Genomic DNA, 16,119 nt, shown 5'->3' with positions numbered 1-16,119 from the left:
GCACGGGCAGGAACGGACTGGCCGTGTCGGCTTCTCACTTTTTGGATTTTAGAAGGGCATGACATGCCTATATCTGTGTCTCCCCCTCCTTTTACTCCTCCACCTCTTTTATTTTCGCATGACTATATGTACTTGTCATTTTTCCATGTGTTAGTTATGTCTTCTGAGCAGTTTGTCAGCTTTTGGACACCTTTGAAGGTGTTTTCTATGTGTTTCTATGTGTTTTTGTTTGCCTGCCATTGGTTTTAACGGTGTTCGAAGGTGTTCGACGAACAGTTCGACGAACAGTTTGGCGAACACACGGGTGTTCGACGAACCGAACCGAACTCGAACACTACGGGGGTGGCTCAACACTAGTCTTCACTTGTTATGGCAGTTTCTCAAGAAACAGCATCAACGTCCACGTCCACGTCCCACCGCAGCGTTCAATTGTCCATATCCCAGACCTTTGAACGAAAGCGGAAATTCGCAGCTAATGCCCCACAGGCCACAGTCCTAAATTCGCACATTTCACGACTGCTTGCATTGGAAATGCTGCCTTTTAGGCTGGTGGAGACGGAATCCTTCCGCAATCTTATGGCGGTGGCCGTCCCTCGGTACTCGGTCCCCTGCCGACACTATTTTGCCCGGTGTGCCATCCCCGCACTACACAAGCACGTGTCCCAAAGCATCTGCCGTGCCCTCAACAATGCAGTTACTGGGAGAGTCCACCTGACAACGGACACGTGGACAAGTGCTTGTGGCCAGGGACGGTACATCTCTCTGACGGCACACTGGGTAAACATAGTGGAAGCCGGGACCTAGTCGGACCTTGGGACGGAACACATCCTCCCCACACCGAGGATTGCGGGCCCTATGTCAGTCAGAGTTGCCCCCACAGTGTACAGCTCCTGCGCATCCTCCTCCTCCTCCTCCTCCTCCTCAAGTTCAGCCTCCATCTCAGATATCACCACTAGTGTTGAGCCACCCCCGTAGTGTTCGGGTTCGGTTCGGTTCGTCGAACACCGGGATGTTCGAGGAACTGTTCGTCGAACTGTTCGTCGAACACCTTAGAACACCGTCGAACACCGTTAAAACCAATGGCAGGCAAACAAAAACACATAGAAACACATAGAAAACACCTGCAAAGGTGTCCAAAAGCTGACAAACTGCTCAGAAGACACTCTCTTTAAAAAAGCCGGCCGGCAAATTCAGCAGCGACATACACCGGTACCCGACAATTTAGACAAGAAGGAATAGAGCATCACACATAGATTAGATAGATAGAAACATGTCAGTCACACATATAAGAAACACAGTGACAGTGTTGGTTACTGCACTTGTCATTTAGTGTAAAGGATTTATTAAAAAAAATATTAGTGTTTTCATGCACCGTCTCTTTAAAAAAGCCGGCCGGCAATTCAGCATCTGTACCCGACAATTTAGAACAGAAAGAATAGAGCTTCACACATAGATTAGATAGATAGAAACATGTCAGTCACATATATAATAAGTACAGTGATAGTGTTGCTTACTGTACTTGTCATTTAGTGTAAAGGATTTATTTAAAAAAATAATAGTGTTTTCATGCACTGTCTCTTTAAAAAAGCCGGCCGGCAATTCAGCAGCGGTACCCGACAATTTAGAACAGAAAGATAGAGCATCACACATAGATTAGATAGATAGAAACATGTCAGTCACATATATATGAAGTACAGTGATAGTGTTGGTTACTGTACTTGTCATTTAGTATTAAAATAAAGGATTTATTATTAAAAAAATTGGCGTGGGGTTCCCCTTAATTTTAGGCTCTAGCGGAGGTTAAGCAGACGGCTGGGGCAGATGTTTGAAGCCTGGGAAGGGGGTAATACCCACGGAGCTTCCCAGGCTACTAATATCAGCCCCCAGCTGAATACATAGCCTTTACTAGCTATTAAAATGGGGGACCCCCCAAAAAAAATGACGTGGGGTCCCCCCTAATTTAATAGCTAGCAAAGGCTAGGCAGACAGCTGGGGGCTGATATTAATAGCCCAGGAAGGGAGCCATGAATATTGGCCCCCTCCCAGGCTAGAAACACCAGCCGTCAGCCGCCCCAGAAATGGCGCATTCATAGGATGCGCCAATTCGGGCACTTAGCCACAAATGGACTTTTCAGGATCCTTGGGTGGCTCCGTAGTTTGAAACCAATTCTGGTTATCGCTTCTCGGCCTTTTGGCTAAGATCAAGTGTAGTATCTGTTCTTATCAGTTTAATATCTGATACGTCCCCTATCTGGGGACCATATATTAAATGGATTTTTAGAACAGGGAGATGGAAAAAGAGCTTGCTCTGTCCACTCCACGCATTGACCTGGTATTGCAGTATCTCCAGGACCGGTGCACCCCTTCTTTAATGCAGTGTCTAAAATCAGAAAGAATTGAATTCAATGTTTTTTGTTCATTTTGCTTGTTTGTCGGATTTTGGGATGGACTCTTTGGCTTTGCTTTTCTTCTCCTCATTGGATTTTTCATGTTCAAAGTTGCAGAAGCCAGATTACAAGCTCATTTTGGTTCAACTTCAGCAACTGTGCATTGCATTGCCATGTAATGTGATGCAATGCTATCTTTCTAGCTCTCCCTTTTTACTTCCTTTTGGATAAACAGACATATTAGGCAAGCATTTTGGAGCTTTCACCTAAATAACTACAGGTGGTGAGATAAGCTGCACAATATAATTGACCTTTCAGTATATTGTTGCACACACACCATCTATTTAGCAAATGCCCTTGTTATCAACAGCAGCCTTTTAAACTCACCTGAGCTAACAGGTATGTGCGCTGGTTACTCTGCTGCGCTTAAAATTTCTTTTTTGGTTTGCTACAATGCCTTTTCTGAAACGTTGTCTCCCTCTGCTGGAACACTGACTTCTTTCATTTAATGCCTGCAGACTATAAAAGAGAACCCAACCCAAAAAGTTTGGTTGATTAGTCTGTGGCATTCTGTTAAACTGTTGCTTATGGCGGTCTCTGTGAGCTTCTCAGCGACATTCAGCCAGCCAGGTATCCTGCCTGCAGTAGATGGAATGTGGCAATGGAACGCTGGCTGCGCGTGTCATAATAGGCTCTGAGCCTTTATATACCTGTGCACAGCAGCAGCCACCTTCAGTCTGCTGCTGGACAGCCAGCAGCAGCAGCAGCAGGAGAGGTATGTAATCAGGAGCCCTCCTGCTAAGGGTAGACAGCTGCTCGTTCCACCCCACCCCCCGCCTTAATTGGTTCTCCTCCCTTCCAACGGTGTTGAGGCGGGTGGGAACAGCAGGGGGTGAAGGTGCTGTGCTTAAAGAGGTGGAGTTATGCAGATCTAAAACGCGTGGATTGCAGCAGCAGCAAGCCGAAAAGTGCAGGCATGTAAGGGATCTAGAGGTTGACAACATGTCTTCTTAACGGGAGTCCAGGAGCTCATCTCCACAAATGGACTTTTCAGGATCCTTGGGTGGCTCCGTAGTTTGAAACCAATTCTGGTTATCGCTTCTCGGCCTTTTGGCTAAGATCAAGTGTAGTATCTGTTCTTATCAGTTTAATATCTGATACGTCCCCTATCTGGGGACCATATATTAAATGGATTTTTAGAACAGGGAGATGGAAAAAGAGCTTGCTCTGTCCACTCCACGCATTGACCTGGTATTGCAGTATCTCCAGGACCGGTGCACCCCTTCTTTAATGCAGTTTCTAAAATCAGAAAGAATTGAATTCAATGTTTTTTGTTCATTTTGCTTGTTTGTCGGATTTTGGGATGGACTCTTTGGCTTTGCTTTTCTTCTCCTCATTGGATTTTTCATGTTCAAAGTTGCAGAAGCCAGATTACAAGCTCATTTTGGTTCAACTTCAGCAACTGTGCATTGCATTGCCATGTAATGTGATGCAATGCTATCTTTCTAGCTCTCCCTTTTTACTTCCTTTTGGATAAACAGACATATTAGGCAAGCATTTTGGAGCTTTCACCTAAATAACTACAGGTGGTGAGATAAGCTGCACAATATAATTGACCTTTCAGTATATTGTTGCACACACACCATCTATTTAGCAAATGCCCTTGTTATCAACAGCAGCCTTTTAAACTCACCTGAGCTAACAGGTATGTGCGCTGGTTACTCTGCTGCGCTTAAAATTTCTTTTTTGGTTTGCTACAATGCCTTTTCTGAAACGTTGTCTCCCTCTGCTGGAACACTGACTTCTTTCATTTAATGCCTGCAGACTATAAAAGAGAACCCAACCCAAAAAGTTTGGTTGATTAGTCTGTGGCATTCTGTTAAACTGTTGCTTATGGCGGTCTCTGTGAGCTTCTCAGCGACATTCAGCCAGCCAGGTATCCTGCCTGCAGTAGATGGAATGTGGCAATGGAACGCTGGCTGCGCGTGTCATAATAGGCTCTGAGCCTTTATATACCTGTGCACAGCAGCAGTCACCTTCAGTCTGCTGCTGGACAGCCAGCAGCAGCAGCAGCAGGAGAGGTATGTAATCAGGAGCCCTCCTGCTAAGGGTAGACAGCTGCTCGTTCCACCCCACCCCCCGCCTTAATTGGTTCTCCTCCCTTCCAACGGTGTTGAGGCGGGTGGGAACAGCAGGGGGTGAAGGTGCTGTGTTTAAAGAGGTGGAGTTATGCAGATCTAAAACGCGTGGATTGCAGCAGCAGCAAGCCGAAAAGTGCAGGCATGTAAGGGATCTAGAGGTTGACAACATGTCTTCTTAACGGGAGTCCAGGAGCTCATCTCCACAAATGGACTTTTCAGGATCCTTGGGTGGCTCCGTAGTTTGAAACCAATTCTGGTTATCGCTTCTCGGCCTTTTGGCTAAGATCAAGTGTAGTATCTGTTCTTATCAGTTTAATATCTGATACGTCCCCTATCTGGGGACCATATATTAAATGGATTTTTAGAACAGGGAGATGGAAAAAGAGCTTGCTCTGTCCACTCCACGCATTGACCTGGTATTGCAGTATCTCCAGGACCGGTGCACCCCTTCTTTAATGCAGTTTCTAAAATCAGAAAGAATTGAATTCAATGTTTTTTGTTCATTTTGCTTGTTTGTCGGATTTTGGGATGGACTCTTTGGCTTTGCTTTTCTTCTCCTCATTGGATTTTTCATGTTCAAAGTTGCAGAAGCCAGATTAAAAGCTCATTTTGGTTCAACTTCAGCAACTGTGCATTGCATTGCCATGTAATGTGATGCAATGCTATCTTTCTAGCTCTCCCTTTTTACTTCCATTTGGATAAACAGACATATTAGGCAAGCATTTTGGAGCTTTCACCTAAATAACTACAGGTGGTGAGATAAGCTGCACAATATAATTGACCTTTCAGTATATTGTTGCACACACACCATCTATTTAGCAAATGCCCTTGTTATCAACAGCAGCCTTTTAAACTCACCTGAGCTAACAGGTATGTGCGCTGGTTACTCTGCTGCGCTTAAAATTTCTTTTTTGGTTTGCTACAATGCCTTTTCTGAAACGTTGTCTCCCTCTGCTGGAACACTGACTTCTTTCATTTAATGCCTGCAGACTATAAAAGAGAACCCAACCCAAAAAGTTTGGTTGATTAGTCTGTGGCATTCTGTTAAACTGTTGCTTATGGCGGTCTCTGTGAGCTTCTCAGCGACATTCAGCCAGCCAGGTATCCTGCCTGCAGTAGATGGAATGTGGCAATGGAACGCTGGCTGCGCGTGTCATAATAGGCTCTGAGCCTTTATATACCTGTGCACAGCAGCAGCCACCTTCAGTCTGCTGCTGGACAGCCAGCAGCAGCAGCAGCAGCAGGAGAGGTATGTAATCAGGAGCCCTCCTGCTAAGGGTAGACAGCTGCTCGTTCCACCCCACCCCCCGCCTTAATTGGTTCTCCTCCCTTCCAACGGTGTTGAGGCGGGTGGGAACAGCAGGGGGTGAAGGTGCTGTGTTTAAAGAGGTGGAGTTATGCAGATCTAAAACGCGTGGATTGCAGCAGCAGCAAGCCGAAAAGTGCAGGCATGTAAGGGATCTAGAGGTTGACAACATGTCTTCTTAACGGGAGTCCAGGAGCTCATCTCCACAAATGGACTTTTCAGGATCCTTGGGTGGCTCCGTAGTTTGAAACCAATTCTGGTTATCGCTTCTCGGCCTTTTGGCTAAGATCAAGTGTAGTATCTGTTCTTATCAGTTTAATATCTGATACGTCCCCTATCTGGGGACCATATATTAAATGGATTTTTAGAACAGGGAGATGGAAAAAGAGCTTGCTCTGTCCACTCCACGCATTGACCTGGTATTGCAGTATCTCCAGGACCGGTGCACCCCTTCTTTAATGCAGTTTCTAAAATCAGAAAGAATTGAATTCAATGTTTTTTGTTCATTTTGCTTGTTTGTCGGATTTTGGGATGGACTCTTTGGCTTTGCTTTTCTTCTCCTCATTGGATTTTTCATGTTCAAAGTTGCAGAAGCCAGATTACAAGCTCATTTTGGTTCAACTTCAGCAACTGTGCATTGCATTGCCATGTAATGTGATGCAATGCTATCTTTCTAGCTCTCCCTTTTTACTTCCTTTTGGATAAACAGACATATTAGGCAAGCATTTTGGAGCTTTCACCTAAATAACTACAGGTGGTGAGATAAGCTGCACAATATAATTGACCTTTCAGTATATTGTTGCACACACACCATCTATTTAGCAAATGCCCTTGTTATCAACAGCAGCCTTTTAAACTCACCTGAGCTAACAGGTATGTGCGCTGGTTACTCTGCTGCGCTTAAAATTTCTTTTTTGGTTTGCTACAATGCCTTTTCTGAAACGTTGTCTCCCTCTGCTGGAACACTGACTTCTTTCATTTAATGCCTGCAGACTATAAAAGAGAACCCAACCCAAAAAGTTTGGTTGATTAGTCTGTGGCATTCTGTTAAACTGTTGCTTATGGCGGTCTCTGTGAGCTTCTCAGCGACATTCAGCCAGCCAGGTATCCTGCCTGCAGTAGATGGAATGTGGCAATGGAACGCTGGCTGCGCGTGTCATAATAGGCTCTGAGCCTTTATATACCTGTGCACAGCAGCAGCCACCTTCAGTCTGCTGCTGGACAGCCAGCAGCAGCAGCAGCAGCAGGAGAGGTATGTAATCAGGAGCCCTCCTGCTAAGGGTAGACAGCTGCTCGTTCCACCCCACCCCCCGCCTTAATTGGTTCTCCTCCCTTCCAACGGTGTTGAGGCGGGTGGGAACAGCAGGGGGTGAAGGTGCTGTGTTTAAAGAGGTGGAGTTATGCAGATCTAAAACGCGTGGATTGCAGCAGCAGCAAGCCGAAAAGTGCAGGCATGTAAGGGATCTAGAGGTTGACAACATGTCTTCTTAACGGGAGTCCAGGAGCTCATCTCCACAAATGGACTTTTCAGGATCCTTGGGTGGCTCCGTAGTTTGAAACCAATTCTGGTTATCGCTTCTCGGCCTTTTGGCTAAGATCAAGTGTAGTATCTGTTCTTATCAGTTTAATATCTGATACGTCCCCTATCTGGGGACCATATATTAAATGGATTTTTAGAACAGGGAGATGGAAAAAGAGCTTGCTCTGTCCACTCCACGCATTGACCTGGTATTGCAGTATCTCCAGGACCGGTGCACCCCTTCTTTAATGCAGTTTCTAAAATCAGAAAGAATTGAATTCAATGTTTTTTGTTCATTTTGCTTGTTTGTCGGATTTTGGGATGGACTCTTTGGCTTTGCTTTTCTTCTCCTCATTGGATTTTTCATGTTCAAAGTTGCAGAAGCCAGATTACAAGCTCATTTTGGTTCAACTTCAGCAACTGTGCATTGCATTGCCATGTAATGTGATGCAATGCTATCTTTCTAGCTCTCCCTTTTTACTTCCTTTTGGATAAACAGACATATTAGGCAAGCATTTTGGAGCTTTCACCTAAATAACTACAGGTGGTGAGATAAGCTGCACAATATAATTGACCTTTCAGTATATTGTTGCACACACACCATCTATTTAGCAAATGCCCTTGTTATCAACAGCAGCCTTTTAAACTCACCTGAGCTAACAGGTATGTGCGCTGGTTACTCTGCTGCGCTTAAAATTTCTTTTTTGGTTTGCTACAATGCCTTTTCTGAAACGTTGTCTCCCTCTGCTGGAACACTGACTTCTTTCATTTAACGCCTGCAGACTATAAAAGAGAACCCAACCCAAAAAGTTTGGTTGATTAGTCTGTGGCATTCTGTTAAACTGTTGCTTATGGCGGTCTCTGTGAGCTTCTCAGCGACATTCAGCCAGCCAGGTATCCTGCCTGCAGTAGATGGAATGTGGCAATGGAACGCTGGCTGCGCGTGTCATAATAGGCTCTGAGCCTTTATATACCTGTGCACAGCAGCAGCCACCTTCAGTCTGCTGCTGGACAGCCAGCAGCAGCAGCAGCAGGAGAGGTATGTAATCAGGAGCCCTCCTGCTAAGGGTAGACAGCTGCTCGTTCCACCCCACCCCCCGCCTTAATTGGTTCTCCTCCCTTCCAACGGTGTTGAGGCGGGTGGGAACAGCAGGGGGTGAAGGTGCTGTGTTTAAAGAGGTGGAGTTATGCAGATCTAAAACGCGTGGATTGCAGCAGCAGCAAGCCGAAAAGTGCAGGCATGTAAGGGATCTAGAGGTTGACAACATGTCTTCTTAACGGGAGTCCAGGAGCTCATCTCCACAAATGGACTTTTCAGGATCCTTGGGTGGCTCCGTAGTTTGAAACCAATTCTGGTTATCGCTTCTCGGCCTTTTGGCTAAGATCAAGTGTAGTATCTGTTCTTATCAGTTTAATATCTGATACGTCCCCTATCTGGGGACCATATATTAAATGGATTTTTAGAACAGGGAGATGGAAAAAGAGCTTGCTCTGTCCACTCCATGCATTGACCTGGTATTGCAGTATCTCCAGGACCGGTGCACCCCTTCTTTAATGCAGTTTCTAAAATCAGAAAGAATTGAATTCAATGTTTTTTGTTCATTTTGCTTGTTTGTCGGATTTTGGGATGGACTCTTTGGCTTTGCTTTTCTTCTCCTCATTGGATTTTTCATGTTCAAAGTTGCAGAAGCCAGATTACAAGCTCATTTTGGTTCAACTTCAGCAACTGTGCATTGCATTGCCATGTAATGTGATGCAATGCTATCTTTCTAGCTCTCCCTTTTTACTTCCTTTTGGATAAACAGACATATTAGGCAAGCATTTTGGAGCTTTCACCTAAATAACTACAGGTGGTGAGATAAGCTGCACAATATAATTGACCTTTCAGTATATTGTTGCACACACACCATCTATTTAGCAAATGCCCTTGTTATCAACAGCAGCCTTTTAAACTCACCTGAGCTAACAGGTATGTGCGCTGGTTACTCTGCTGCGCTTAAAATTTCTTTTTTGGTTTGCTACAATGCCTTTTCTGAAACGTTGTCTCCCTCTGCTGGAACACTGACTTCTTTCATTTAATGCCTGCAGACTATAAAAGAGAACCCAACCCAAAAAGTTTGGTTGATTAGTCTGTGGCATTCTGTTAAACTGTTGCTTATGGCGGTCTCTGTGAGCTTCTCAGCGACATTCAGCCAGCCAGGTATCCTGCCTGCAGTAGATGGAATGTGGCAATGGAACGCTGGCTGCGCGTGTCATAATAGGCTCTGAGCCTTTATATACCTGTGCACAGCAGCAGCCACCTTCAGTCTGCTGCTGGACAGCCAGCAGCAGCAGCAGCAGGAGAGGTATGTAATCAGGAGCCCTCCTGCTAAGGGTAGACAGCTGCTCGTTCCACCCCACCCCCCGCCTTAATTGGTTCTCCTCCCTTCCAACGGTGTTGAGGCGGGTGGGAACAGCAGGGGGTGAAGGTGCTGTGTTTAAAGAGGTGGAGTTATGCAGATCTAAAACGCGTGGATTGCAGCAGCAGCAAGCCGAAAAGTGCAGGCATGTAAGGGATCTAGAGGTTGACAACATGTCTTCTTAACGGGAGTCCAGGAGCTCATCTCCACAAATGGACTTTTCAGGATCCTTGGGTGGCTCCGTAGTTTGAAACCAATTCTGGTTATCGCTTCTCGGCCTTTTGGCTAAGATCAAGTGTAGTATCTGTTCTTATCAGTTTAATATCTGATACGTCCCCTATCTGGGGACCATATATTAAATGGATTTTTAGAACAGGGAGATGGAAAAAGAGCTTGCTCTGTCCACTCCACGCATTGACCTGGTATTGCAGTATCTCCAGGACCGGTGCACCCCTTCTTTAATGCAGTGTCTAAAATCAGAAAGAATTGAATTCAATGTTTTTTGTTCATTTTGCTTGTTTGTCGGATTTTGGGATGGACTCTTTGGCTTTGCTTTTCTTCTCCTCATTGGATTTTTCATGTTCAAAGTTGCAGAAGCCAGATTACAAGCTCATTTTGGTTCAACTTCAGCAACTGTGCATTGCATTGCCATGTAATGTGATGCAATGCTATCTTTCTAGCTCTCCCTTTTTACTTCCTTTTGGATAAACAGACATATTAGGCAAGCATTTTGGAGCTTTCACCTAAATAACTACAGGTGGTGAGATAAGCTGCACAATATAATTGACCTTTCAGTATATTGTTGCACACACACCATCTATTTAGCAAATGCCCTTGTTATCAACAGCAGCCTTTTAAACTCACCTGAGCTAACAGGTATGTGCGCTGGTTACTCTGCTGCGCTTAAAATTTCTTTTTTGGTTTGCTACAATGCCTTTTCTGAAACGTTGTCTCCCTCTGCTGGAACACTGACTTCTTTCATTTAATGCCTGCAGACTATAAAAGAGAACCCAACCCAAAAAGTTTGGTTGATTAGTCTGTGGCATTCTGTTAAACTGTTGCTTATGGCGGTCTCTGTGAGCTTCTCAGCGACATTCAGCCAGCCAGGTATCCTGCCTGCAGTAGATGGAATGTGGCAATGGAACGCTGGCTGCGCGTGTCATAATAGGCTCTGAGCCTTTATATACCTGTGCACAGCAGCAGCCACCTTCAGTCTGCTGCTGGACAGCCAGCAGCAGCAGCAGCAGCAGGAGAGGTATGTAATCAGGAGCCCTCCTGCTAAGGGTAGACAGCTGCTCGTTCCACCCCACCCCCCGCCTTAATTGGTTCTCCTCCCTTCCAACGGTGTTGAGGCGGGTGGGAACAGCAGGGGGTGAAGGTGCTGTGTTTAAAGAGGTGGAGTTATGCAGATCTAAAACGCGTGGATTGCAGCAGCAGCAAGCCGAAAAGTGCAGGCATGTAAGGGATCTAGAGGTTGACAACATGTCTTCTTAACGGGAGTCCAGGAGCTCATCTCCACAAATGGACTTTTCAGGATCCTTGGGTGGCTCCGTAGTTTGAAACCAATTCTGGTTATCGCTTCTCGGCCTTTTGGCTAAGATCAAGTGTAGTATCTGTTCTTATCAGTTTAATATCTGATACGTCCCCTATCTGGGGACCATATATTAAATGGATTTTTAGAACAGGGAGATGGAAAAAGAGCTTGCTCTGTCCACTCCATGCATTGACCTGGTATTGCAGTATCTCCAGGACCGGTGCACCCCTTCTTTAATGCAGTTTCTAAAATCAGAAAGAATTGAATTCAATGTTTTTTGTTCATTTTGCTTGTTTGTCGGATTTTGGGATGGACTCTTTGGCTTTGCTTTTCTTCTCCTCATTGGATTTTTCATGTTCAAAGTTGCAGAAGCCAGATTACAAGCTCATTTTGGTTCAACTTCAGCAACTGTGCATTGCATTGCCATGTAATGTGATGCAATGCTATCTTTCTAGCTCTCCCTTTTTACTTCCTTTTGGATAAACAGACATATTAGGCAAGCATTTTGGAGCTTTCACCTAAATAACTACAGGTGGTGAGATAAGCTGCACAATATAATTGACCTTTCAGTATATTGTTGCACACACACCATCTATTTAGCAAATGCCCTTGTTATCAACAGCAGCCTTTTAAACTCACCTGAGCTAACAGGTATGTGCGCTGGTTACTCTGCTGCGCTTAAAATTTCTTTTTTGGTTTGCTACAATGCCTTTTCTGAAACGTTGTCTCCCTCTGCTGGAACACTGACTTCTTTCATTTAATGCCTGCAGACTATAAAAGAGAACCCAACCCAAAAAGTTTGGTTGATTAGTCTGTGGCATTCTGTTAAACTGTTGCTTATGGCGGTCTCTGTGAGCTTCTCAGCGACATTCAGCCAGCCAGGTATCCTGCCTGCAGTAGATGGAATGTGGCAATGGAACGCTGGCTGCGCGTGTCATAATAGGCTCTGAGCCTTTATATACCTGTGCACAGCAGCAGCCACCTTCAGTCTGCTGCTGGACAGCCAGCAGCAGCAGCAGCAGGAGAGGTATGTAATCAGGAGCCCTCCTGCTAAGGGTAGACAGCTGCTCGTTCCACCCCACCCCCCGCCTTAATTGGTTCTCCTCCCTTCCAACGGTGTTGAGGCGGGTGGGAACAGCAGGGGGTGAAGGTGCTGTGTTTAAAGAGGTGGAGTTATGCAGATCTAAAACGCGTGGATTGCAGCAGCAGCAAGCCGAAAAGTGCAGGCATGTAAGGGATCTAGAGGTTGACAACATGTCTTCTTAACGGGAGTCCAGGAGCTCATCTCCACAAATGGACTTTTCAGGATCCTTGGGTGGCTCCGTAGTTTGAAACCAATTCTGGTTATCGCTTCTCGGCCTTTTGGCTAAGATCAAGTGTAGTATCTGTTCTTATCAGTTTAATATCTGATACGTCCCCTATCTGGGGACCATATATTAAATGGATTTTTAGAACAGGGAGATGGAAAAAGAGCTTGCTCTGTCCACTCCACGCATTGACCTGGTATTGCAGTATCTCCAGGACCGGTGCACCCCTTCTTTAATGCAGTGTCTAAAATCAGAAAGAATTGAATTCAATGTTTTTTGTTCATTTTGCTTGTTTGTCGGATTTTGGGATGGACTCTTTGGCTTTGCTTTTCTTCTCCTCATTGGATTTTTCATGTTCAAAGTTGCAGAAGCCAGATTACAAGCTCATTTTGGTTCAACTTCAGCAACTGTGCATTGCATTGCCATGTAATGTGATGCAATGCTATCTTTCTAGCTCTCCCTTTTTACTTCCTTTTGGATAAACAGACATATTAGGCAAGCATTTTGGAGCTTTCACCTAAATAACTACAGGTGGTGAGATAAGCTGCACAATATAATTGACCTTTCAGTATATTGTTGCACACACACCATCTATTTAGCAAATGCCCTTGTTATCAACAGCAGCCTTTTAAACTCACCTGAGCTAACAGGTATGTGCGCTGGTTACTCTGCTGCGCTTAAAATTTCTTTTTTGGTTTGCTACAATGCCTTTTCTGAAACGTTGTCTCCCTCTGCTGGAACACTGACTTCTTTCATTTAATGCCTGCAGACTATAAAAGAAAACCCAACCCAAAAAGTTTGGTTGATTAGTCTGTGGCATTCTGTTAAACTGTTGCTTATGGCGGTCTCTGTGAGCTTCTCAGCGACATTCAGCCAGCCAGGTATCCTGCCTGCAGTAGATGGAATGTGGCAATGGAACGCTGGCTGCGCGTGTCATAATAGGCTCTGAGCCTTTATATACCTGTGCACAGCAGCAGCCACCTTCAGTCTGCTGCTGGACAGCCAGCAGCAGCAGCAGCAGGAGAGGTATGTAATCAGGAGCCCTCCTGCTAAGGGTAGACAGCTGCTCGTTCCACCCCACCCCCCGCCTTAATTGGTTCTCCTCCCTTCCAACGGTGTTGAGGCGGGTGGGAACAGCAGGGGTGAAGGTGCTGTGTTTAAAGAGGTGGAGTTATGCAGATCTAAAACGCGTGGATTGCAGCAGCAGCAAGCCGAAAAGTGCAGGCATGTAAGGGATCTAGAGGTTGACAACATGTCTTCTTAACGGGAGTCCAGGAGCTCATCTCCACAAATGGACTTTTCAGGATCCTTGGGTGGCTCCGTAGTTTGAAACCAATTCTGGTTATCGCTTCTCGGCCTTTTGGCTCAGACCTAGTGTTTGGACAAGAGGTTCCTTGTGTACTAGCCCTCGGCCTTCCAGCATCGCCACTTCGGTGGCTTAAGCTGGATGCTGCTATAGGGGGAGAGTGAGGAGGAAACGAGAAGGCGATTCCTGAAGCGACCATGGGTGTCAAGCTTCGTTTTGCTGGGACCGGGGATCCCCGGGTCAAGAATGCTTTCCGTATCGAGGTCTCTGAGGAGAAGAAGGACCATTTCTCGTTGTCATACCTGGTCAACGCCATTTTCTATGAAATCCTGAAGATCCAGAAGTCGGAGATCATCTGTTTGCAGGAGTTCAGAAGGGAGCATAGGTACGTCTTGGTGCTTTCTTCTATGGCGGCTTGCCAAAACCTTTTCAAAACTCTTCAAGTCCTTTCAGAGCACCCTCAGCTGGATGGACTTATCTTCACTGTACTCTACTCTAAGGGGGATATCCCGGTGGTAATATTCATGCACAACCCCTTTATCTCCCGGGATGATATCACTGCATTCCTGAGAAGACACTGCATTTTTGTGCAATTCTCCCATAAAATCTTAAATGGAGAAGGGCTGTGGACTGGGAAGTATAAATACTTTGTGAGGTTTGGGATAGACCCTCATGGTCCTGGAGGTATTCACTATCCTCCCCTGAACTTTATAATTGGAAGAGACTCTGGATATCTGTTTTTTCCCGAGGCGCCATTGTTCTGCAGGAGATGCAACATGTTCGGGCATATCCAGGATTTCTGCAAGCAATTGCCAAACTGTAGAAAGTGCAACAAGTACGGTCATCTGGCGAAGGATTGTTCCAACCCGGTGGTATGTGATGCCTGCGGGGAGGAAGGACATGTGATTCGGGATTGTAAGGCTAAAGTCAAGCCTAGGTCCTTCTCCGAAGTGACCAAAGGTAAGCCTACTGTCCCTGCTGTTACCCCACAGGTGACTACTGCAGAGATCAATGCTGAGACGGAGCCCCCTGAGGTTGAAGATCTGGTGGGTGAGGCCCAGAACCTGTTGGACCCTCTGGCCCCTGCTGGGCCAGGTATGGAGATCTCCGAGTTGGATGTGGACCTCCCTCATCAGTCCGAAATATGTGGTGAGGGTGACATGGATGTGTCTCTAGCTCGAACCCCTGCATTGTCCTGGGGTGCTACAGACGAAGAGGTGGCCAGGGATGGTGGCCAAGGAGACTTTACTTCTGGGAGGTCTTTTGATGATGATGATACTCCTGAACTGGCCAATAAAAAACCCAGACGAGAGTACTCACCTGCCAGCGGAGGGTGCGACAGTCCTGCAAGTGACCGCATTTACCCGCAGGATGTCTTCTCCCCTGATGCTCCTTACCTTGGCATCCCTGAGAGCATCAACACCTTTGGGGTGCTTTCCCAGTCTGATGATAATGGATGAGTATGGTGTGATCAACATTGAGTCATGTATTTCTTTTCATTAATTAATGTCTTGCCAATCTGGTTGGGATGTAGTGTCCCTAAATGTAAGGCAGATCAGATCTAAAATCAGAAGAACAACTGTTCTGGACTACCTGAAACATTTAGGTGCTGATGTTTTTTGCCTTCAGGAGTGTGGGATTCAGGATGCTCCTTGTGACAAAGACTGGCCTTACGGACAGCATATCTGGTCAGGGTCTAATCATAATAAAAATGATGGGGTGGGGATATTAGTTGGGAATAAAGAAATCTCTATTGATAGTTATATTGTGGTGGAGGTGGGCCGATGTTTAATTGCATTTTTGAGTTATAGAGGGTGGCGGGTCAGAATTATTAATTTATATTGCCCTACAGGGAAGGAAGAGCGGCTTGCTCTTCTTGAAAAATTAAGTTTTTTTCTTCCAGGGAAATCTCCCACTATTTTTGTTGGGGACGTTAATTGTGTCACAGAAGGAAAGTGTGACATAACAGGAAAGAAATTGTCCCATTTAATTTGTGATTTTTCCTTTTTAGATGCAGCAGTTGTTGTTCTTGGCATGCCACCACCGCCGACATACCATGCTGACCGTGGTGAGATTCATTCCAGAATTGATTTAATGTTATTTTCTAAAAATATGGTATGTTTGGATTTTTCTCAACAAAAGGTACCTTTTTCGGACCATGAATGTTTGAGAGGCGTGTTTTGTGCGAATGGTGACCAAGTGTATGGCGGTGGGGTATGG

The 16,119-nt window shown here is 45.5% G+C and overlaps 9 non-coding genes across 9 annotated transcripts; all 9 read left to right on the top strand.

The window, feature by feature from the left end:
- The first annotated feature begins 2,175 nt into the window (after window positions 1–2,175).
- On the top strand, window positions 2,176–2,366 carry LOC141214204 (U2 spliceosomal RNA). Its single transcript, XR_012283473.1, has one exon. It is a non-coding gene; the product is annotated as a U2 spliceosomal RNA (small nuclear RNA).
- Window positions 2,367–3,481: 1,115 nt separating this feature from the next.
- LOC141214202 (U2 spliceosomal RNA) lies at window positions 3,482–3,672 on the top strand. Its single transcript, XR_012283471.1, has one exon. It is a non-coding gene; the product is annotated as a U2 spliceosomal RNA (small nuclear RNA).
- Window positions 3,673–4,787: 1,115 nt separating this feature from the next.
- Window positions 4,788–4,978, top strand: LOC141214201 (U2 spliceosomal RNA). Its single transcript, XR_012283470.1, has one exon. It is a non-coding gene; the product is annotated as a U2 spliceosomal RNA (small nuclear RNA).
- A 1,118-nt stretch (window positions 4,979–6,096) lies between these two features.
- Window positions 6,097–6,287, top strand: LOC141214200 (U2 spliceosomal RNA). The gene has a single exon (XR_012283469.1). It is a non-coding gene; the product is annotated as a U2 spliceosomal RNA (small nuclear RNA).
- Window positions 6,288–7,405: 1,118 nt separating this feature from the next.
- On the top strand, window positions 7,406–7,596 carry LOC141214199 (U2 spliceosomal RNA). The gene has a single exon (XR_012283468.1). It is a non-coding gene; the product is annotated as a U2 spliceosomal RNA (small nuclear RNA).
- Window positions 7,597–8,711: 1,115 nt separating this feature from the next.
- LOC141214298 (U2 spliceosomal RNA) lies at window positions 8,712–8,902 on the top strand. The gene has a single exon (XR_012283564.1). It is a non-coding gene; the product is annotated as a U2 spliceosomal RNA (small nuclear RNA).
- Window positions 8,903–10,017: 1,115 nt separating this feature from the next.
- Window positions 10,018–10,208, top strand: LOC141214198 (U2 spliceosomal RNA). Its single transcript, XR_012283467.1, has one exon. It is a non-coding gene; the product is annotated as a U2 spliceosomal RNA (small nuclear RNA).
- A 1,118-nt stretch (window positions 10,209–11,326) lies between these two features.
- Window positions 11,327–11,517, top strand: LOC141214297 (U2 spliceosomal RNA). Its single transcript, XR_012283563.1, has one exon. It is a non-coding gene; the product is annotated as a U2 spliceosomal RNA (small nuclear RNA).
- A 1,115-nt stretch (window positions 11,518–12,632) lies between these two features.
- Window positions 12,633–12,823, top strand: LOC141214447 (U2 spliceosomal RNA). Its single transcript, XR_012283674.1, has one exon. It is a non-coding gene; the product is annotated as a U2 spliceosomal RNA (small nuclear RNA).
- The last annotated feature ends 3,296 nt before the right edge of the window (window positions 12,824–16,119 follow it).

The sequence above is a fragment of the Phyllobates terribilis genome, unplaced genomic scaffold, assembly GCF_046119375.1.
Source record: "Phyllobates terribilis strain yellow unplaced genomic scaffold, ASM4611937v1 Scaffold_217__1_contigs__length_3308461, whole genome shotgun sequence".
Classification (NCBI taxonomy): Eukaryota; Metazoa; Chordata; class Amphibia; order Anura; family Dendrobatidae; genus Phyllobates; species Phyllobates terribilis.
Note: the sequence above shows the minus strand (reverse complement) of the source record. Positions and strands in the feature narration are given on the sequence as shown.